Source organism: Helianthus annuus, chromosome 5, assembly GCF_002127325.2.
Source record: "Helianthus annuus cultivar XRQ/B chromosome 5, HanXRQr2.0-SUNRISE, whole genome shotgun sequence".
Taxonomy (NCBI): domain Eukaryota; kingdom Viridiplantae; phylum Streptophyta; class Magnoliopsida; order Asterales; family Asteraceae; genus Helianthus; species Helianthus annuus.
In genome coordinates, this window is record NC_035437.2 from 162,454,374 (window position 1) to 162,478,870 (window position 24,497).

The 24,497-nt window shown below is 36.1% G+C and overlaps 2 long non-coding RNA genes across 2 annotated transcripts; both read right to left on the reverse strand.

Moving 5' to 3' along the window:
* Positions 1-20,706: 20,706 nt before the first annotated feature.
* On the reverse strand, positions 20,707-22,788 carry LOC110881897. Its single transcript, XR_002559929.2, has 3 exons — positions 22,649-22,788; positions 22,072-22,137; positions 20,707-20,936 (listed from the first exon to the last, which is right to left on the reverse strand). It is a non-coding gene; the product is annotated as an uncharacterized LOC110881897 (long non-coding RNA).
* Positions 22,789-23,484: 696 nt separating this feature from the next.
* On the reverse strand, positions 23,485-24,291 carry LOC110881896. Its single transcript, XR_002559927.2, has 2 exons — positions 23,984-24,291; positions 23,485-23,810 (listed from the first exon to the last, which is right to left on the reverse strand). It is a non-coding gene; the product is annotated as an uncharacterized LOC110881896 (long non-coding RNA).
* Positions 24,292-24,497: the final 206 nt, after the last annotated feature.

Genomic DNA, 24,497 nt, shown 5'->3' on the forward strand with positions numbered 1-24,497 from the left:
TATATCTGATAATCTATGTTAAGGGTAAAAAGGTCTTTAGTGTGAGAACAGTGAGAACGCTTATGGATCGTCAGATCAAAACAATCTATGGACTAGATTGGCCCGGTGGCGTTTTCGTAAATAATATCAATTTTATTACGTGGACGCGCTTCGTTAAGGGTAAAAAGGTCTTTAGACTTCTCTACACAAAACGCCAAACTCATGAATAAAACGCCATTAAATTCCCCACCCTAAAATACAATGCACACATCATCCTAATCTAAACGCCATTAGATATAAAACGCCACTTTGTTTTTAAACGATAAAGCAGAACAAGCAGTAACTAAAATGACGGAACTTAATTACTAGCATTTAATATAATAAAATCCTCCTAAAATACGCGCCAAAAACATCCTATATAAACAACATCTCAGACCTTCCATTAAACACACCAAACCCAAAACGCCATATTTTATTATATACCATTTATCTTAGAAACGCCAAAAAACCCAAACATCAAATATTCCAATCGACGTTTCTTTTAGATATTCAACATCTCAGTAGAACGCCAAAAAGTTAAAAAATCAAAAATGGCAAACATCGTTCTTGGATATTCAATATTGTTCTAAGCGAAGTTTTGCCGAATGGATTGTTAGCTGAGGGGTGTAACTCAATAACATTTTGCTGTATGAGATGGACAAATCTTCAAGAAAGAGAGACTGATAACAGACAAATGTCATTTTCTGTGGTTTGTTCTTCATGAATATTTGAATGGCATGAAGAGACGGATGACACTGAAGAGTGGGATGAAGATAAAGATGAATTTCAAACAAAAAACTCATGTCATTTTGTGTCTCCAAACGTCTACAAAAAAGCTACTTCAACAACAAAAAAAAAAACAAATGAATCATACCAAAGTCAAAAACGCCATATATTGGTAACGGTTCTTGTAGTTTCAAAGAAGAAAGAGACTGGTGACAGTGAAGATTTGGAAGATGAATTGTTTTTATTTTTTTTTTAATTTTCTTTTTCTACTGTTTGTTATGTAATTTTCAGCTAAGAACAAACACATTATTTCTAAAAAAATATAATAAAACGTCACACAGACAAATGCTTGTGAAACGTCATCATGCCATAAAACGCCCAATAACTCCCAAATAATAATAAAATTACTTTGGACAAATATTATTAAAAACTCAAAAAAAAAAAGTATAAAATAAGGTACAAGAGAACAGAACAAAGTGCAATCTTTATCTAAACCCCATTAAAAATACAAAACGCCAAAATCTTGAAAAGGTAACTACAAACAGATGAAGCTGAACAAACAGTAACTACAAAACAGTAAACTGAAGCGACGGAAACTTTATTACTAATATTTATTATATTAAAAGCCACTCCATGGGAAATTGAATTTATTTATCTTTTCAAAACGCCATAATTACCTGTTGAATTTATTTATCTTTTCAAAACGCCATAATTACCTGTCACTTTATAGACCGCATCCTACATGCCCGGGAAAAAACTCATTATAAAAGTAGAACATGTAAAAACAACTTAAACACTATACACATTATCTAAAACGCCACGTATTGTCCAAAACACCATAAAACTTCAACAAATGACCAAGGTTATTGCATGGAGGTTTGAAAGGTCGGAGAGACGTTTCATCCTAAAGTTCTCTGATAGGAGAAATGTGAAGGTCAGGACAATCAAAGCCAAACTTAGTATGGATGAAGGAGTTCAGAGGGATATTCTGGCCCTTAGGGTTCCAATGGCCAACGATTGTGAAAGAACTCGAACGGTAATAAGAAGATTGTAGAGAAAATTTCCAGCAGAAGATGATGATGATGAAATTGACGATACTCTTCTACCAACAGTTAGCAGTTGGGTGGTGCATGAAGAAGCAGGAACGGTTGAAGTGACTTATCGAAATGGGGTGAAATATTCATTGCTGATGGAAGAAATATGGAACACAGCGAGGCTATATCTCCTTGAACAACTCTGTGATTTAGCACCTTCGAAAGATGCAAGATCCAGGGTTGCAATGATATTTAAGTATAGGTGATATAAGGTAAAATACACATATTTGTCCCGTGTAAAGTGTATAATTATTGTGTAGGTTTTATTTATTTTTATTTAGTTTTAGTGTTATATTACATTATTTTGTATTTTGCCAGGTCCTGGTGCAAATGGAACAAAAACGAGTAATATGAAAATGACCAACAAGTTAGACAGAGTAAGGTGCTAGTAACCGAAGTAAAATTGTCGCTATTTTCTATAAGTGGACCAAGACTGCTATCTCTAAAAAAGTCTATTATGTGCTGCCATATATTAAAAGCCCAAGCTGTCATCATGGCCATGTGAATCGTTTAATATATATAAAATCCTAATATTTCTAGTTCATGCTATTGGACCACATATATCATTCTAGGAAACATCATTCTATGGGAATAGAAGTTAGTGGCGACGCAAATAAGGGCAGGTGACATCAATTATTTTGGATGAAAAGTCAACATCAGATGCAAGTATTGGACGAAACATTCATTGGGCTACAGAAATTTCGTGAACTAGTTGTTTACTATGCGCGCGCGTTCTGGCGCGCTAAACCAAATCGTTCTATAAGAATGACAAAACATGTCAAATAACAAAAAGTAACTCAAACTAAAACGTCACGTATTTCCGGTACCGGTTCGGCACCGGTATTCACCGATTTTTACCCTCAAATACAACCCCCGCCCAAGGGGCCACGCCGAAACCCAAGCCCACCCGGGGTGGTGACTTGGGCGTTTGTACCCAACCCACGACACAACCCCAACCCCATACCCCATATTCTAATATTTCCTAGATTTTTTTAACACATAGCCGTTGGCAAACGGCTCGCACAAACGGCTACTTGTCTTGGCCAATGAGATCCCGTCATGTCATCTTGCTAGCCCCGCCCAACGCCCGGGCTGAAACCCCCCGCCTAAGGGGCCACGCCGAAACCCAAGCCCACCTGGGGTGGTGACTTGGGCGTTTGTACCCAACCCACGCCACAACCCCCATATTCTAATATTTCCTAGATCTTTTTTTTAAACACATAGCCGTTGGCCAACAGCTAGCCTAAACGGCTACTTGTCTTGGCCAATGAGATCCCGCAATGTGATCTTGATAGCCCCGCTCAACGCCCGGGCTGAAACCCCCGCCCAAGGGGCCTCGCCGAAACCCAACCCACCCGGGGTGGTGAATTGGGCATTTGTACCCAACCCACGCCACAACCCCCGCCCCATTCCCTATACCTCATATTCTAATATTTCCTAAATCTTTTTTTAAACACATAGCTGTTGGCAAACGGCTAGCCCAAACGGCTACTTGTCTTGGCCAATGAGATCCAACCATGTCATTTTGATAGCCCCGCCCAACGCCCGGGCTGAAACCACCGCCCAAGGGGCCACGCCGAAACCGAAGCTCACCCGGGGTGGTGACTTGGGCGTTTGTACCCAACCCACGACACAACCTCCGCCCCATACCACATATTCTAATATTTCCTAGATTTTTTTAAACACATAGCCGTTGGCAAACGGCTACTTGTCTTGGCCAATGAGATCACGTCATGTCATCTTGATAGCCCCGCCCAACGCCCGGGCTGAAACCCCCGCCTAAGGGGCCACGCGGAAACCCAAGCCCACCCGAGGTGGTGACTTGGGCGTTTGTACCCAACCCACGCCACAACCCCCGCCCCATACCCCATATTCTAATATTTCCTAGATCTTTTTTTTTAAACACATAGCCGTTGGCCAACAGCTAGCCTAAACGGCTACTTGTCTTGGCCAATGAGATCCCGCAATGTCATCTTGATAGCCCCGCTTAACGCCCGGGCTGAAACCCCTGCCCAAGGGGCCACGCCGAAACCCAACCCACCCGGGGTGGTGAATTGGGCATTTGTACCCAACCCACGCCACAACCCCCACCCCATACCCCATACCTCATATTCTAATATTTCCTAAATCTTTTTTTAAACACATAGCTGTTAGCAAACGGCTAGCCCAAACGGCTACTTGTCTTGGCCAATGAGATCCAACCATGTCATTTTGATAGCCCCGCCCAACGCCCGGGCTGAAACCCCCGCCCAAGGGGCCACGCCGAAGCCCAAGCTCACCCGGGGTGGTGACTTGGGCGTTTGTACCCAACCCACGACACAACCCCCGCCCCATACCACATATTCTAATATTTAATAGATTTTTTTAAACACATAGTCGTTGGCAAACGGATAGCCCAAACGGCTACTTGTCTTGGCCAATGAGATCACGCCATGTCATCTTGATAGCCCCGCCCAACGCCCGGGCTGAAACCCCCGCCTAAGGGGCCACGCCGAAACCCAAGCCCACCCGAGGTGGTGACTTTGGCGTTTATACCCAACCCACGTCACAACCTCCGCCCCATACCCCATATTCTTATATTCCCTAAATCAACAAATCAATATTTAATTAATATATGTACTGTTCATTCCATTCAAATTTTATTAGTATATAATATATAATTCCATTCATTGGGCCTGTGAGCAATTATGATGCATTGTTAATAGGGATTTAGAAAGAAAAAAAACCTATTCCACGCATTATATATTTTCATCGTGAGAACAGCAACGGAGGAGGAATACATCAACATCAGAGCAGACGCAACATCAGACGTGGAGGGGCTGAACATCAGACGCACGAAGACACAGAAGTCAGCCAGGGACGAATTTTAGAGATTATTTTGCAAGATCAAGGCTACGGAATCAACGGGATTAAGCCGGAAGCTTGGAGAACAAAGAACTATCGGGTTTTGCTATTCGGGTTCTTTTATTTTCTAGTCTTCTTGTTTTATTCTAATGAATTCTTGTTCTAAACCTTGTTTGATTGTTTTTAAGATTATGTTTATTGGCTAAACACTTTTAACTACCTAGGCTATGACAAATGTTTAATAAAGATTGGATTTTTATTCGTACTAACGTTGATTATTGGTTTTCTTGAATAGTAAAGAACTTTGGAACCTTTAATTTGGTGTGTATGCGTGCTTGGTATTGTTTGAATACTGATTATTGTTTCGTTCGATTCTTGGTGACGGTCTTTATCACATAATAGAGTCGTGCTAGGGTTTTAGATTTTGGTGAGTGTCTATATCACGTAATAAATCTTTAATTCTTTAGGGTGAAATCGCGCGAAATAACCTTAGAAGTATATTCGGTAATCTTATAAAATCAAGTGTTCTACTAATCTTGTCACTGTAAGGCTCGGGGTTGTTAATAGGTCTCCGTTTGGTATATAGCTAGGATTAGGTTTTGTAAGAAATCGGTCTTAGTTCCCTAATCAATCTCGTGTCTATTAAACCAAGTTAGAATCCATAGTTGCCTTAGACTTTCGTGCTGTAAGGTAGATTGTCATATTACGGCACTTTTCACAAAGTTAGAGGACTGTAAGGAAATCTAACAACCGGTAGTCGTAACGGCCTAGGTAGTGCCATAAGTTTCACCTCGAGAAGGGTTGAGTGGCTTAGTTGGTGTCTTAATAGGTTTAGTATCATAAGATCCCGGTTCCATACCACATTAGCTTCGAATAGAAATCCACTCCAAGTTAAACTTGCGTCTAGCCTAGGTAGTCTTCATCGCCACTGGTTTAAGTCTTCGTCCAAGTTCGTGTTTAGTTAATTTAATTAATTTAGTTTAATTTTAATTGCAATTTTATGATTTTTAGAAAACCCCCCTCAAATATAAAAACAGTTAGAGTTCGTGTCATTCTAAGTCTAGATAGAGTCTAATCAGCGTAATTAGAGAGTCTCGTGGGTTCGATACTCGGACTTACTTAGGCTATACTGCATTGACCGGTACACTTGCCGGTTGTGTGGTCTAGGTTTAGAGAGTCTTAGTTATAAATTTAAAACTTAGAGAGTCTAGTTTAGGGTTTAATTTAGTTAATTTGTTTAGACCACTTTTAGCACATCAATAGGCTGCGGTAAAGAAGAGAAAAGATGATGGCGTTATACGCCAATCTAAAATATGATGATGATAAATCTGAAGAAAGTGAGGAACAAAGCGATGGGTATAACTCTGATGTAATCCCATACACAAAAGACTATTAGTTTATTTTGATTTCGTCTTATTGTAATATTATGAAATATTAATGAATGGTAATGAATTATTAACAACACCACGAACGGCAAAAAAATTGACCTGGGAAACGCCATAATGCCAAACAAAATTATCAATGTGACACAAAAAACAGTTAATTCAACGAGACAAATCCAAAAAAACAGTAAAAACGCCAGGTAGTTAATGAATCTAATTAACGCCAAAATAATCTTAGACGTAAAAAATGAAGCAGCATGTGACACACGAAATTGGGAAAAAAGAAGATTAAAAAGACAAAAAAGCCCCTCGCACCCTGATTATATCCAGCGCCACGTGTTCCATCAGGATGCGTTCTCACCGTTCTCACACTTTAGGCCGTTTTCTCCTGATCCCGTTTCTATATATATATAGGGGATGGATCATGAGAAAACTAGTTTAAATGAGAAAACCAAAAAAGTAACCAAAAAAGCCTAAAAAAAACCTAAAAACATACCAAATTTTTTTTTTTACAATTTTTTTTTAAAAATCGCTACTTTTTATGTATGGAAAAAAATTTCAAAAAAAAATTTATTTTTTTTGTTGTACTGCACATGTGCACTAATACATAAAGCTTAAACCACTTAACCCCCCCCCCCACCGACACCCCCCAAAAACCTAAACCCCCCACCCCCAAAAACCTAAATTCACCCTCCCACCAAAAGCCTAACTGTAACAACTGTCACTAAAATCAATAATTAGGATAATAATTAGACAATAAGAAAACCCTAATTGAGACACCCAAGTAATTCTGCATTAGCCCTAGAATTTTCAGAACAATCGGAATCAGGATCAGGGCCCCTAAAACTCAAGGGGGGCTAACCCTAGTTGATAGTTATCCAAAATAACTCGTTGGTAGCATCTGATTGGCTGAAATTTTGATTCAGCAAGCCTAGTCCCGAGCCTAGGCAGCCTATAATTAGACTGCTTAGCTTACGGACCGTAAGGGATCAGGCATACGGTCCGTAAGCGAGTCCCAAAAATTAGTATAAATAGCAGACATCGGGACTTGCCTTCTGTTCTTGTTTCGACGAAGAAATTCGTTGTGTACGAAGAGTTATATCACAATCAGTTCAATAACACACACAATTCACGAAGTGCTGCTACAATCAGGGTAATAACTCGATCGCTATTACGATTCAACGTCCGATCGATTATAACTATCCAACGATTGTCCGAGTGCTGCTCAAATTGAGCTTCTACTTTGATTATTCGTCGTGATTTCGACTTGAATATCTGAGTGCTGTTCGAATTCGGACTATGCTCTGTTATTCGTTGTGAATCCGATTGAATTATTAAGTATTGCACTTGTTAATCATTGTGAGGGTTTAATCTCGTGAATTGACGTAACTGCAGTATTAACTTACTAACCTATTGTGTGTGCATTATTATCAAATTAGGTTTAATCAAGGCTAATCAGTAGGCTTATACTTTGCCCGTTAAATCTGCAATGTGAGTCATTCTCTTTTTCTCAAACTGTTTTACAATATCTCAAAGTATTTTCAAAACGTTATAATTACAGGGATTAAGTCGTGGTTATCTTGACCGCTGGTTAGTGGGGTATTGTGCACATTACTAATTTCTCACCGTTAGGCAATAAGCCCTAACATGGGTTAGGCTAATAAGACCTAACAGTGACAAAACGTCACTAATTGGGTGACTGGACCCAATAGTGGTATGACCATCGTCACACGGGTGGCAAGACCAGATATTAATTAAGATACTGCCATAGTAATCGCTCTTATGCTGTAATTTATAACTATGTGTCATTTTATCAAAATGAATGATTCACTCAGTATTTCCCCGCTGACAAAACCTTTTTACAACATGTTTCAGGTGACATACTGTGATTTCAGTACACGTGCTACGGAGCACCATCAAGCTTGAAATAGTGGCTCAATGAAATAAATAAACATGTTTGTAAAATAATGAAAATTGTGATATTTACGGGATTTATCCCGAAATGTAAATAAATAATACTCGGGCAATTTTTCAAGTTTAAAACGATCCTGTTAAGACTTCCGCCGTAAATTTAAGTACCACGGGTTTTCTGTCCCGCGGCTCCTGGACCGGGTCAAACCAGGTACGGGGGCGTGACAGAAAAAGGTGGTATCAGAGCCACTGATTTAAGCTTACTATTGATTTTAGCCTATTAAAGTAATTGAAAAATACTTAGGAATTTCTAATTGTTATTTGATGATTATGTGTTTTATTATCTAACTAACTATATACAGCATAGGGCAGATCTTTATATGCTAGCCAACATAGCAATTAATACAAATTTTAAATAAATTAGACCAAAGTTTTAGTACCTTTATTATTCATAGTCTAGAAGTCTTATTCAGTAAGTAAATAAACTTACAAATAAAACCCAGGGTATTTTAAATTTTAGTTGTTTTGGTAGTTAAACAGTATGAAATGATATTTCAAAGTTTTCTATCAAAATTGTTATAACTTCTGACTTAGTAACTGTGTTATGTTAAACAGCATGAGTGACTTGTCTGACGCCCTTCAGAACTTAAATCTCTATCCAGTAAGAATAGAAGTTTCCAGAGATTTCAATAGATATATAGCAGAAAAGGAAGAACCTATAGAATTTAACGCTGTACCTCTCGAAAAACCCACACCTAAGAAAATAGAAATTGGGGAAAGCTCTAGGCAAATTGAGGGGTTACCATCCCAGGAAGAATTTGATTTTTCATTAACAGATTATAATTCTATCAAGTCTATTAATGAAAAGCAACTAGTAATAGATGTAGAACCAGTTATTCCAAACCCTTCGATCCACTCGCAACCTTTAGGAATAGACGAATGGTTGACTAATGAAATACAGATTCAAAATTATCCCTATAAGCTTTTTCCTCAGTACGATCCAGAACCAAATCCACCAAAAAGTAACAAGAATATAGCTATACTTCGCCACTTTGATTAAGAACTAATGAATGTTGGGAATAGGATCCAAGAGATTGAGAAACAGATCTCCTGGAAATACAATCAGAGGGAACACCATTACTAGAATATCATTTGACATAAGGATAGGAAATTTATAAAATTGTGGTTGTGTAATAGAAATAGTAAAACCAGTATGTGTAAAATAAATAATAAAACGGCTGTATATAGAAGCATGATATAATAAAAATTTTAGAAATTTTGGTTTGTTTACATAGTTATGTGTAATTAAGGGTGACATTGGAATTACTTCTGGTATACTAATTATTTATCCATAAATTAGTTATCCGATGGAAAACACTAATAATAAACCCGTCAACGAGGTCAATCAATTTGAGCAATAATCAGGGGATCAATATATGACTAGGCAGGATATAGAACATATTGTTGCTCAAGGGATAGCTAACACTATTCCAACAATGATAGCTCAAGGGATAGCCAACGCTATTCCAGCAATCGTTGCTGCTGTTAAAAATCCAATAGAACCACAGCAAATCATTCCTAGCAAATGTATTTCTAAAGATAACTTCAGTAATAGCGTAAACGGAGGCAATAATCATGTTAATCATGATGAGTAACTACGACAAGCTCCGCTCCCTAAGAAAAGGAAAGCTGCAACGCCTGGTTGCACTTACAAGGGGTTCCTTGCCTGTAAACCTGTAGAGTTCGCAGGCAATGAAGGGGCAACTGCGGCACTGCGTTGGTTAGAGAAAACCGAGGCAGTGATCAGAATAAGTAAATGTGTTGAGGAAGATAAGGTTATGTACGCTTCGCACCTTTTCAAGGAAGAAGCGTTAGAATGGTGGAATACAGTGTTACAAGCTAAAGGAAGTGACGTGGCCTATGCCATGAGTTGGGAAGAATTTAAGCAAATAATAGAAAGAAAATTCTGTCCCGAATATGAAAAAGAGCAGATGACGAATAAGTTTTTAAGTCACCGAATGGTAGATGTAGATTGTCGAGGGTATACTTCAAAATTCTTTGAGTATTTTAGAATTGTACCTACTTTGGCTTCGCCAGAACCGGTACTTATCTCTCGCTATATCTGGGGTTTGATTAGTGAGATTCATGACATTGTCAAAGCTGCGAGACCCCGCACGATTGACGATGCGGTAGAATTAGCTAACACTCTAACTGACGGATTGGTACGCACTCGGGAAGAAAATAGGAGAAAGGATTTAGCCCAGAAAATTTCCCAAGAATTTCATATAGGTAATAATAACAATTTCAAGAAAAAAGAAAACGGGCGATTTTCCACTATTCCATTTTGCAATACCTGCAAGGGAAAACATTTTGGAAAATGCAGAGGATGCTGCAATTACTGCAAAATTCCAGGACATCAAGAAGAGGATTGCAGGAAAAAGAAGGCAATAACTTGCTACAATTGTGGAGAACCCGGACACTTCATAACAAGCTGCTCGAAATTAGGCAATCCAGCTAACGAAAAGACTGTAGAAGGGAATACCAAGAAAAACGCAAGAGCTTTTCAATTAACTACTCAAGAAGCTGAACTAATTCCTGACATCATAGTTGGTACGTTTTAGTTCACAAACGTTTATGCAAGTATTATTTGACTCTGGTGCAAACCAAGGTTTTATAAATACTTCATTCTGCCAAGCCCTTAAATTACCCTTAACCAACCTTAGGCAGACTTTTACAATTAAAACGGCAGATGGGAATTCCGTTAGAATAAATAAGATTTTGCGAGAAGCAAAGATAGAATTAGGATATAAATTTTCTGCAAAACTTGTTACTAATTAATTTAGCCGGATTCGATGTTGTATTAGGAATAGATTGGTTAATAGCCAACTATGCTTAAGTTCTCTATGATCTAAGTTCCGTAGAAATCCATATACCCGCAAGAGAATTAGTAGTAATAACCGGAGATAAACCACAAAAGTTACTGAAATTAACATCAGTAATGAAGCTGGCCAGTTCTTTACAGAAACCAGGAATAGTATATATGGTATCAATAGTTGTTGATACCAAAAGATAAGAAAATAGAAGACATTCCGATTATATCGGAATATCCTAACATTTTCCCCAAAACCTACCAGGATTACCACCTAATAGCAGAGTAGAACTTAGAATTTATCTAAATCCAGGAACTATACCAATAGCTAAGGCACCCTATCAGTTAGCACTCACTAAAATGTTAAGAATTAAAGAAACAATTAGATAAATTATTAAGTAAAGGATTTATACGACCAAGTTCCTCCCTGTGGGAATACTTCAGTATCGTTTATGAAGAAAAAGGAAATCCTAAGTGACTACGACTGTCATATTCAGTATCACGCAGGAAAGATTGAAGACAGTTAGAAAAGTGATACAAATAAATAAACGAAAGCCATTGAAGTTCGAGTTGGAGACAAAATGCTGTCAAAAGTATTTCCTTGGAAAGGAATTTATAAATTCGGTAAGAAAGAAAGCTAAGTCCAAGATGCGTAGAACCATTCTCAGTGATCCAACAAATAGAACCAGTAGCTTATCATTTACAACTACCAGAAGAGTTAACAGGAGTACATGATGTGTTTCATGTATCTAATCTCAAGAAATGTCTATCAGACGAATTCCTGGTAGTACCTCTTCAAGATATAGAGGTAAATGAAAAATTTAAATGGTAAGGGAACCATTACAAATAAAAAGACCGGAAGATCAAGTTTCTCAAACACAAACGATCAAGTACTAGTAAAAGTCAAATGAAAATCCAGGAGAAAACCAGAGTATACCTGGAAACTAGAATCAGAAAGAAGTCGAAAATACCCTCATTTATTCCAGTAAATCTCGAGGACGAGATTTTTCTTAAGATGGGGAGGATGTAACAACTGTCACTAAAATCAATAATTAGGATAATAATTAGACAATAAGAAAACCCTAATTGAGACACCCAAGTAATTCTGCATTAGCCTTAGAATTTTCAGAACAATCGGAATCAGGATAAGGGCCCCTAAAACTCAAGGGGGGCAAACCCTAGTTGATAGTTATCCAAAATAACTCGTTGCTAGCATCTGATTGGCTGAAATTTTGATTCAGCAAACCTAGTCCCGAGCCTAGGCAGCCTATAATTAGACTGCTTAGCTTACGGACCGTAAGGGATCAGGCATACGGTCCGTAAGCGAGTCCCAAAAATTAGTATAAATAGTAGACATCGGGACTTGCCTTCTGTTCTTGTTTCGACGAAGAAATTCGTTGTGTACGAAGAGTTATATCACAATCAGTTCAATAACACACACAATTCACGAAGTGCTGCTACAATCAGGGTAATAACTCGATCGCTATTACGATTCAACGTCTGATCGATTATAACTATCCAACGATTGTCCGAGTGCTGCTCAAATTGAGCTTCTACTTTGATTATTCGTCGTGATTTCGACTTGAATATCTGAGTCCTGTTCGAATTCGGACTATGCTCTGTTGTTCGTTGTGAATCCGATTGAATTATTAAGTATTGCACTTGTTAATCATTGTGAGGGTTTAATCTCGTGAATTGACGTAACTGCAATATTAAGTTACTAACCTATTGTGTGTGCATTATTATCAAATTAGGTTTAATCAAGGCTAATCAGTAGGCTTATACTTTGCCCGTTAAATCTGCAATGTGAGTCATTCTCTTTTTCTCAAACTGTTTTACAATATCTCAAAGTATTTTCAAAATGTTATAATTACAGGGATTAAGTCGTGGTTATCTTGACCGCTGGTTAGTGGGGTATTGTGCACATTACTAATTTCTCACCGTTAGGCAATAAGCCCTAACATGGGTTAGGCTAATAAGACCTAACAGTGACAAAACGTCACTAATTGGGTGACTGGACCCAATAGTGGTATGACCATCGTCACACGGGTGGCAAGGCCAGATGTTAATTAAGATACTGCCATAGTAATCGCTCTTATGCTGTAATTTATAACTATGTGTCATTTTATCAAAATGAATGATTCATTCAGTATTTCCCCGCTGACAAAACCTTTTTACAACATGTTTCAGGTGACATACTGTGATTTCAGTACACGTGCTACGGAGCACCATCAAGCTTGAAATAGTGGCTCAATGAAATAAATAAACATGTTTGTAAAATAATGAAAATTATGATATTTACGGGATTTATCCCGAAATGTAAATAAATAATACTCGGGCAATTTTTCAAGTTTAAAACGATCCTGTTAAGACTTCCGCTGTAAATTTAAGTACCACGGGTTTTCTGTCTCGCGGCTCCTGGACCGGGTCAAACCGGGTACGGGGGCCGTGACACTAACCCCCCCCACCCTCCAAAAACCTAAACCCCCCCCACCCCCACCCTCCCGAAAACCTAAAACTAAACCCTAAACATAAACCCGAAAAAAACCTAAACCCCCCACCCCCACCCCAAAAACCTAAACCCCCTCCCCCCCCACACCCAAAAACCTAATCCTAATCCTAAACCTCCAAAAAAACTAACCCTAAAAGCTAAACTAGACTCAAAAAGCTAATTTTAAGCATGTAATGCAATAAAAAAACCTAAACCCCCCCCCACCCCCACCCCCCAAAAACCTAACCCCCCCCCACACCCAAAAACCTAATCCTAATCCTAAACCTCCAAAAAAACTAACCCTAAAAGCTAAACTAGACTCAAAAAGCTAATTTTAAGCATGTAATGCAATTGTAGTACATGTTATATTGCACATGTGCACTACTATAATAATAGTATTGAAAACAAGACGACACCATAAATCTTTTTTTATGTCATAAAAAATATGCTCGAATATACTTGAATGAAAGATACAAAAATTTGTAATCTTATGGTGCCATTTTTGTTTTAAAATGATAACGTTTGGAGAAATGGGAAATGTTTGAAAAGTTATACATTTTTTTTCCAATTTTACCCCTCCTTCATTAAAAGTCTCCCCTCCTTCATTAAAAGTCTCCCCCCTCCTTTTTAGTGCTTTTTTGGTTAGTTTTTTGGTTTTCTCATTTATATCTAGTTTTTTCATGATCCTCTCCCTATATATATATATATATATATATATATATATATATATATATATATATATATATATATATATATATATATATATATAGGGCAAGGATAAATCGAAAACCCACTCCAGTTGACTAAACCCAAGAAACTCTATAAAAACCATTGATTATCATGGATGGATGGCTAGGATGAGAGATGTGATCTCTGTTACTTTTTTAGATTATTAAACACATATAGTACATCCAAAGGGTATAATGGGAACAATTGTTGTAGTTGTAAGCACGTGACCTGCAACAAACCCATCAAATCTATTCTCTTTCTTCATTTTGTCTTCTCTTTCTTCATTTTCTCTCTCATCTTTCATCATTTTGGATATTAAAAAATACATTGACTGTATGTTACATCTTTTTGGCTATTAAAAAAATTGTAAGAGTCTTTTTCTTGCAATTCCATCAAAAAACGTAAACATAAAAACATGAAAATGTAACATAGAAATGTTATACAAAAAAATATAACATGTAAAACGTTACATAAATATGAAAACATACCATGTGTAACAATAACAAAAACCACTTTATGTAACACATTGTTTCTGTAAACATCTGTAACAAATAACACTATGTTTCTATACAACAAAAAAAACCCACTTTTTACATGATCAAAAAATGTAACATGCACAATGTGTAACAACAACAAAACCCACTTTTTACATGATCAAAAAATGTAACATGCACCTTCACCACTATCTTCAACCACCTACAAAAACCCTTTTCTCCTTCACTATGGCGGCAGCGGTTCTGTCAAGAAAAAAAACTTCAAATAATAACAATAAAATGTAACAATAAAAACAGAGTATAAAACTTTCATGGATCTGAACCCAACAAACATGAACTATCAACATGGATGTTACACAAAAATTGTAACACAACCGTGACCAATTTACTTTCTGTTACATAAAAATGTTAAGACCCAGTTGTTACACTCTATGAATTCCCCTGATTTTTGTAAACTAGCATTAGCCGTGACCAATTTACTTTCTGTTACATAAAAATGTAAAGACCCATTTGTTACACTCTATGAATCCCCATCACTTTTGCAAATTAGTATATTTCATGTAACAAAAATTCACTTTATTTTTATTATACACAACCCACCTTGCAAAAAAAAAAAAAAATTAAATCCCCAAGAGCTACACATTACAGGTATTTTATCACATATTTGAACATAAATTACCAAATATCAATCCAATCAATGGATTTTGAAATAGCAATAGCAGTTCAAACATTTCATTTCCAAAAAAAAATTTCATTCCGTAAACTAAATGAAAAATGATGAGAATTATGAGTCATATCATCTGTACCTTGAGGCGAAGTGCAGTGAAGAGAATCTGAACTCGAACTTCACCGGTTTGAGGCGGCGCAACCTTCACATCTTCAATGACTAGCGGCTTGTTAGGCTCATACGCCACCGCAGCTGCATCGGAAATTACAATCAGATTAAACTTCATGGGTTTTGAAAAGAAACATGATGGATCCAGATCCAGATGACGGGTCCAGATCTAGATCTTGACGGGTTTAAAAGAAACGTGATGCATCCAGATCTAGATTTAGATGTCGTCTATATGGATCTGATGCTCATTTGTTCCTCCGATTTCATTTGTGATTTTGCTTTATCTATATTGGAACAAGAGAGAGAGAGAGAGATTGGGGAAAGTGTGGTAGAGAGGATAGATGAATGAGGAAGATAAGATCTGGTGAGTTTTTTATAAATTGGAGAGAGAGAAAATGTATCCAGTCAATAGGGGAAATGACGAAATTACCATTGGCATCATCTTTATAATAAAGTGATGTGGCTAAATCCTAGCCACATATGTGGGTTTCTTGGGTTTAGTCAACTGGAGTGGGTTTTCTCCTTATAATTAGCCTATATATATATATATATATATATATATATATATATATATATAGAAAGTGTATCGTACAATATGCCTTAACGTACGCTGCGTATGCGATGGCAAATCGCACGTTATGTTACGAAAAAAATGAAAATCGCATGTTACTGAAAAAATGAAATTCACATGTACAAAAAAACAGAGAAATCGCATGTTTATAAAAACCTACAAATCGCATGTATATTAAAAAAACTACAAATCGCATGTATATAAAAATGAAAGTCGCATGTTATAAACCAAATTTCGCATGTTGATACTGAATCGCGTACGCAACATACGCTAAGATGTTTTGTACAATAATCGGCCTCTAACGTATGAAATGGCTTAATATACGAACTGTACGCGATTGTATTTTCAACGTGCGATTTAATTCTTCAACATGCGCTTTTGGTATTTTTTTTACACCATGCGAAATTTTATTTTTGATATAACATGCAAATAATGTTTAAAAGCAAACATGCAAATTCCAAAATCAATTTTGTTTTTAATATAACATGCGAATAATGCTTAAAAGCAAACATGCGAATTCCAAAATCATTTGGAACATGCGATTTCTTGGAAAAAAAAAAAGCATTTTATTGTAACATGTGAATTTTATTCTTTTTTAACATAACATGCGAAATTGATACAATTCGTTCGTTAAGGTATTTTGTACAATACACTTTATATATATATATATATATATATATATATATATATATATATATATATATATATATATAGTGGAGGGTTCAAATGAGAAGAATTTTGAGTTTCAACCAATAAGAATGCTTCATTTTATTTCATTTAATATTTGCATTTAATTTTAATAAAAATGGTATATCGGTAAACTTACATAAATCATTAATTTATATTCTTCCCCTTTAATAATTAACTAAATTAAATTTGTAACTCCTTTTCAAAATATATTATTTTTCCAAATAAAAAAAACAACTTAATTTAAAGTGTATAATAAATTAGTAGTTGTGTAGGATAAATTACGAGCTGTGTAGGATATATTTCGAGGTGTGTAGGCTAAATATCGACCGTGTAGGATTAAAATTATATAATGTGTACGGTATATGTAGGAAAATTTGATATGTGTAGGTTTTGTAGATTATATGTTATAGCCTAGTGGCATCTTGGTGGTGGGATAAGGCTTTGGGACCAATAGGTCCTGGGTTCGATTCCCACAAGGGGGGTTTTCCCATGTTTATTGGGTTTCCTCCTGAATTGGTGTGGCATTATGCCTAGTGGAGATGGATATGATCGGGTGGTTCCTCTGGTGGCACGATGATACTCCAGTGGTCCGTCAGTGATCCAAATTTGCCGTTCAAAAAAAAAAATATGTAGGATGATTAATGATTAGTTGACTAATTAATTAAAGAGAGAAAAATTAATGATATGAGTTATAAATGAAATAGTATTTTACTAATATGCCTTTTCTTCTTTTTCTTCTCACATTAAATTTCTTCTCAAATGAACCTATATATATTTGTAACAAAAAAAAGTTGCAGCCTCAAAACTCAAAACTGGTATTTTTTGCATACCGGGCAAGTTTTTTTTTCATACCTGAAAATAGGGACCCGAACAGGAACCGGTACATAGGGTATGGTTTTTTAAGCTAATAACCGGAACTGAAACCGGAACCAGGTATACCAATACCCGATTTTTCCCTTTAATTCAATACCTGAAACCGGTTCCATAGTCGAAACCGGTTATTGAAAATACCCGATATGTGCACCTCTAATCCAAACTATCTTCTTAAGTTATTTATATTCTTTTTCCAACTCTATTTTTTTCTTGTTTTGCATGTTGGACTGTTGGTTCTATGGCTTCATGTTGGGCTAGGCTTTGTTGGTTAAAGTTGTCAAGGCCTTTTTCTTAGTAACAAATGTCAAGCTCTTTATGTCGTTTCATTATTTTTAAATGGGTAACGAATCCTTCAAATGGGCTATTGGCTAAATTCATCATATCGGGATACATTCGCCTCCGAACTGGGGAAACCCTCACCTTGGGCTGAAGTCCGTGAACGCTTGCCCAAAGTCACAACAGTGCGTGAGGTAAAACCCATTCAGTTCAAGGATCGAACTAGCGATTGCTGCCTACTCGCCTAGTCTCCCATCATCACCCGGTGCCGCCGAAATTAATGGGGAAGGAGGAATCGAACCTGAGTCTCTTGGAAACACAGGTCTCTCTCCCTTACCACTCCAATACTAAGTAATTGACATTGTTGTTTCATTGTTGCCAGTGTTGATTCAGTCATGTCAGCTGCTCCTTGATTGATGGTTTCCAAGATTATGGCTACCTAGTTTGGTTTTTTTTTTTTTTTTTTTTTTTTTTTTTGGTATGTGTTCGAGAGTAATAAATCTCCCTTGCAATCACCAAATCTTGTTCATCTTTTAACGATATTGAGTATGTCTTTCTTGAAAACCTTGTATTGGATTATATAATCCGTTTTCTTATATATTATTTAAACAATTTATGAAACTTTAATTGGATAAAAAAAAAGATAAAAAGTAAACTAGATAACATAAAGAGGTAAGAAACAACACAAACAAACATAACATATGTAGTAATGTCTTACTCTAAAGTAAGGTCTACGCGATGAGATGGGCAAACCTTAGATCCATTTTAGAAGATAGAGGGTTGCGCCTAATGAGACCTTGACTCGTCAAACATTTTCTAATTATAAATACGTATGACATAGAGTACGTACTAGTAATAGAAGAGAAAAGAAAAGAAAAGAAAAGATAAAAGTGGAGGATATAAAAAGGGTGAGGAACCACCAAGAATGTAACTAAAAGGTAAGTGAAGACATCAAAACAAAACTAAAATAAATCTCCATGTCATCCTAAAGATCTCTAACTTTTATCTTACTTTTTCAAGAACTCTTATCACCGATCATGTCCTTAAAAGAGGTGCATGTCTAATTAATCCTTCTTAGTCTGCTCATCATATGTTAGTTTGGGTCCACATATGCTCCTCCACCGCTCTGTGAGGGTCTTCATATTTCTTGTTGGTGATGTCAGTAGACTCAATTAAACATGATCGAACCATTTCAATCTTTTCCCTCCCCCGATTTTAACATATCCAAAATGTGTGCTACCTCACGTTGATCCTAAAAACTTCATCGTTATCCGATACAACCTTGTGTTCCCACACATCCACCTCAACATCTTCATATCTGCTACCTCAAACATCTGCGCACTTATCTTCTTGATAGCCCATCAATCACTTCATGTATAGCATAGCTAGGCATATTGCAACCCTATATAAGTTCCTTTCTAATCATATTGAGAATCTCTTATCACAAAACTCATGTGGTCTCACTCTCCACCTGAACCAACTTGCCTAAACACGGTAAGCTACATCATTTTATATGTCCCGTCACTCTAAATAATAGCCCTTATACTTGTACTTAGTTGTCTATGAGATAAACTGACCATCAATAGTTATTTGGGTATCTTCCTCATTGTTTGCACGACTACTCTAATGTCCTATTCAGGTTCTGCTTACATTCCACTACCAACACAGTACTTTCTACAAAACGTGTACACCACGGGATGACCTCCTGATCAACTTCGCCAGCTCTTCTAAGACTAATGCAAAAATAAAAGGACTTTATGTAGATCCTTGGTGAATAAAAGAAAAAAAGAATTAAAGTTCTCTAAACGGAATTTTACATTTAACTTTTTATATTTTATTACGGTGTACCAAACAAAGCATATTTTTGTATGACTTTATTAGTTGGTAATGGCCACTAGCTTTCTCATGGTGATGGTAGTTGATGTCTCGATGAAGCACTTTTGACTTTTGGGTACACCTGTATTGAATTTTCCATATACTAATTTCTTTCAAAGAAGTGTTTCACCATAAATGCATTAGAGTGGTGTTCATATGTGTTTGTATATAATGTTGACAAAACAAAACTGTAAAAACAAATAGAAATGGGTAGTTTGAATCACGTGTTACTCAAATTAATGACATTTTTATATGTTTATATAGTTGTTGGATAAATTTTAGAGTATTAAAGTCGATAAATTCACAACTTTTACGATTTTCCATCTCATTACATAGAGGTAATAAGGTATGCATGCAACAGTTGCTTTTAGGTGATGATAACTAAAAACCAATCATAGTTTACCACGTAAATTTATCACTTATCACGTATACACTTAGGCCATAGCAGTGGTTGAGTCCCATGAAGCTCCGTAGTTAGTGGTTATGTGACAAGTGGTAATTGTGTAAGAAAAGGGATATGTATATATATGTGTGTGAGGGTGGAGAAGGAATGGTAACGTTGTGATGTATATAGCGGGGAGGCAAAAAACTTACCCCATAGTGCCAGCTGTAACAGTGTAGTCGGGCACTATGGGGCACCATGCCACTACGGAGGGTCTTATTTTTACACGGTATACTCATCACGTGATCACATGAACCAAAAACATATTTTTTTTAATGGGTTAGGATATAATAGGAAGTTTATTTGGCTAAGAAGGCTAGGAATTAATCTTGACCATCCATTTATTTAATCAACGGCTAAGATTAAATAAGGGAAATTGAAAGGAATAAAAGAGGCGCGTGAGTTTGTTTAGAAGCATTCTAGTCAATACAAGACAATGGTTTCTCTCTCCTCCAATTCCCCTTCGTTATTTAAACGTTAATAACTCTTTCATACGACATTATTTTTTTCTATAAAAAATGCACAAAAAACGAGCGTTTTTGTAACACCCGTCTCATTAAATTAGGATTTTTAATGTAAAATATGCATTTTCAAAAGAAAATACTTCATTTCTTGAAGTTAGACAAAATGGAAGTATTCATAATAACAGTATTCGAGTTAGCTACTAACTAGTTTTAACATCCCAAAATGACAAGTTAAGTGTTTACAACATGGACATTATTTTCAACAAAGTTAATTAGGCGCGGAAGCTTCAAAAAGTTGTGTTCGGTTCTTGTAAACATGCTTGATCGCCATCCAGAGTGAGTCCAACATTACCTAGTGTCAAAACCACTTTAAATGTTAGTTTTGACAATGTTAAAAACACATATAAACAAGTTCCAAGGTCAAACACTTGAAGAAAAATAATAATTTTCGAAACTTGATCTGTCGCGCCACGCGACAGATCCACTAGGATAGTTCGCGCCCCGCGAGCGCTCTCGCGTGTTGCGCCGGGCTTGATGTTCCCTGGCGCGTGCCGCGGGGGAACCCGTTTTCCAGGAGGTCCGTTTCTTGGACCTGCATATCTGCCCAGCTTCAAAATTCTTAAAAATTCTAACTTAAAAAGCTGATAACTTTTTACCTACATGTCCGTCTTAGTCGATTCTTTTTCCTACGCGTCTGTAATAAAAATACGGATCCAATCTTTCAAATTTCACGCATCGAAACCTGGTTTATAAACGATTGGCTCATAAATCCATGTTTCGACTATTCGACCCGTTTGTTATGTGGCATATTTTCATCATTCAATTTTTTTTATTTCTAAACTTAATTACCCATTTCCCCGGGCTTGTCATCTTTGGCGTATCATCACCATTACATGGTTTTACGCTCGCAATAGAATTTCTTGCTCGTTTTACCCATATTTCAAGCATGCCGCTTTATGCAAATTTTGCAAGTGATTTCTAATCATTTGTCCCAATCTCAAGGGTTCATAAAAATCAACTTGGTGCATCCAATCCCTTGGGATATCGTGTTCTATCACTAGCATAATATGTGGCTTTCAAGCCTCTACACATATATTGTCGTTTTAAAAACATAGTTTTGACCTGTTTGATCATCTAATGGAATTCACCATTTTAATCAACATACCAAACTTATTTCAACCAATATTTTAACCCGTTTCTTTATCTAGAGGGTTACAACTCTTTATTTACATTCCAAGCACGACTATTTTCACCATATCAACATCAACATATCAAATTAACTACTTTGACCCGTTTGGTTGTCGAGTGAGTTACATCACTTCATTAACATTCCAACATGCTTAAACCGTTTATTTTGACCGTTTTGGTTTATCGAGTGAACTTCGTCACTTCTATGACATACCAAACTCGCATTTTTCACTACAATCCCATTAACAATTCTAAGACTATTGTTTATGCATAATGTAACGAAACCGAAAGTTACAAACCTTTAGAGCGCTCCTTTCAACGCGCGTCTCCACCGGCTTGTCCGCTTGAGGATCCGGATTCCTTGCCTATAGAGTTCAACCATATATTGTTTAGAACTCCTTTCACAACATATCACGCATAATTCATCTCATCATTCTAATATGCGTTTTTATTCATAATTTTCTATATTTAGCTTTCTTTTAGGCATTTCAACAAACACCTAAAGGGAATTATTTTACATGGTTCATTATCAAGTTCATAACTTGTTATATAGCCAAAATTAACATCAATCGAACTATCTTATATAAATGTTAACCTCAAAATTCTGAAATCACTTCATAAAAATCAGATTACACTAGAACAACAATCAAAATCCTAGTGTTTATCAAGTGTCACAAAACCCACTAATCATCTTCAATGGTGTTCATGGAATTTACTTGAATTAAGCATGATTTCAACATGTACTTGTCTAGGGTTTACTCCTAGACACTACAATGTTCCTATTTCATCTTTATAAGACACATGCATCATCAGATTTCGAATTTCACAAGTTCATCTAAAATTTAAGATGGGACCAAATAGTAAAATTTTGTATACCTCATGATCCCTTCACTGAGGTGATCACTAATCTATGCTTGGATTTCGATTTGGGCTTGATTTGCCCCTTTGATTTGATGAAATTTGGTTGATTAGGGTTGGAGCTTAGAAGCTTCTCTTGGCTTCTGTGAAAAACTCGACCAGAACACACACTCAAGGTGTGTGTTTTGGTGTTTGGTATTTTATTTATTATAAACTAGTTTCTAGTTTATCACTTTTGGCCCCTCTAGTTTACCCAAGTTGCATTTAGTGTGTTTTAACCAATTTCCTCATTATTCCAAGGCACATAATTAACTAGGTTAAATTTTTCCTAGTTATTTTATCCTTAATTGTGACCAACATATACATATACATATATATATATATATATATATATATATATATATATATACAGGGTAGGGTTCTAGAGTGAACAACCTCCCAAGAGTGAACTGTGTGAACTGATTATAGCCCTTGATTATCTTTTTTGTTGAAAAGGATAGGATTGTAATTGTACATTAAGTTATTATTAATTATTTATTTTAATTAACTTATGGAAGTTACACTTTCCTATTTTTTTGTGATTACTAAAAATATCTTTAAGATCTATATCATAATCACCATTAAAAAACAATCCAGATTTTTTTTTCAATCAATCAGTTCTTCATCTTCATGTATTTTTTCTTCATCGATAAAAAAAACCAGATTTCGATTACGTACACACATGCATGAATCCCGAAGTACACATGTGTATTTAAATTTAATACACCTATATACAGATATATACACAGGTGTACACCCAATTTACACAGGTGTATACGTAGTTTATACCTACAATCAATTTCCTTACACATGTGTACAACAAATGTACAAACACCGTATACACAGGTGTGCACCCCATTTACATAAACAACAGACACACAGTTCTTTCAAAATCAACATGATGTATTGAGTAATATTCATGGGAATCGCCGGATCGAAACAAAATCAAAAGGATCGAAACAAAACTTTCAAAAATTAAACACTAAACAACTTAATCAGAACCATCATACACTAGTAGATCAGAAAAAAAAAAGGATATTGACGGCGACACCCTTTTTCTTCTTCGACGGCGGCACCTGTTTTTTCTTCGACGGTGGAATGATTAGCCGGCGGCACCCTGTTTCTTCTTCGACAATGGCACCTGTTAAAATCGCCGAAACCATCATACACCAGTTTGCCGGAACCGTCATACACCAGAAGAAAGTATATATATTAGGGATAAAAAACTCTAAAACTGAAAATTTGAAACTCTTTTTGGGAAAAGAAAAGTGTAGTCAAGACAACAATGATTAATAAGAGATGATGAGGAAGTACCTTGTTCATGATTTCATAAGAACACCATTTCGTCTTCCAAAATTACAAAGAAATACAGGTTTTAGAACTTCCAAGTTGAATATATATTATAATAATAATAATATCAAAAAACTTAATGAGAAAAATAAAAATAAAGGATAGTACAAATCTTGCAGGAACGAGCAGGTGACATTATCTCTATCTTTTTCGCAGAGAGAGATGATTCTGGTGATTTGATTTTAATATAATGGAAAAAATTTAGGTTTCCAGTTTTAATTCTTTTTTATTGTGTAATTACACATATACCCTTTTTGTATTTAATTAAATGGAAAAAAATTAACCAAATAATTACCATCATGCCACTCATTTAAATCTCAAGATCATTAAAATCAAGGGTATAGATCTGTTCACACAGTTCACAAACAAGGATATTGTTCACTCATGATCCTAACCCTATATATACATATATATATATATATATTGGTCCTTTATATAATTTCTAATATTTTCGGGGTGTTACAGTTTTTTTATCTTT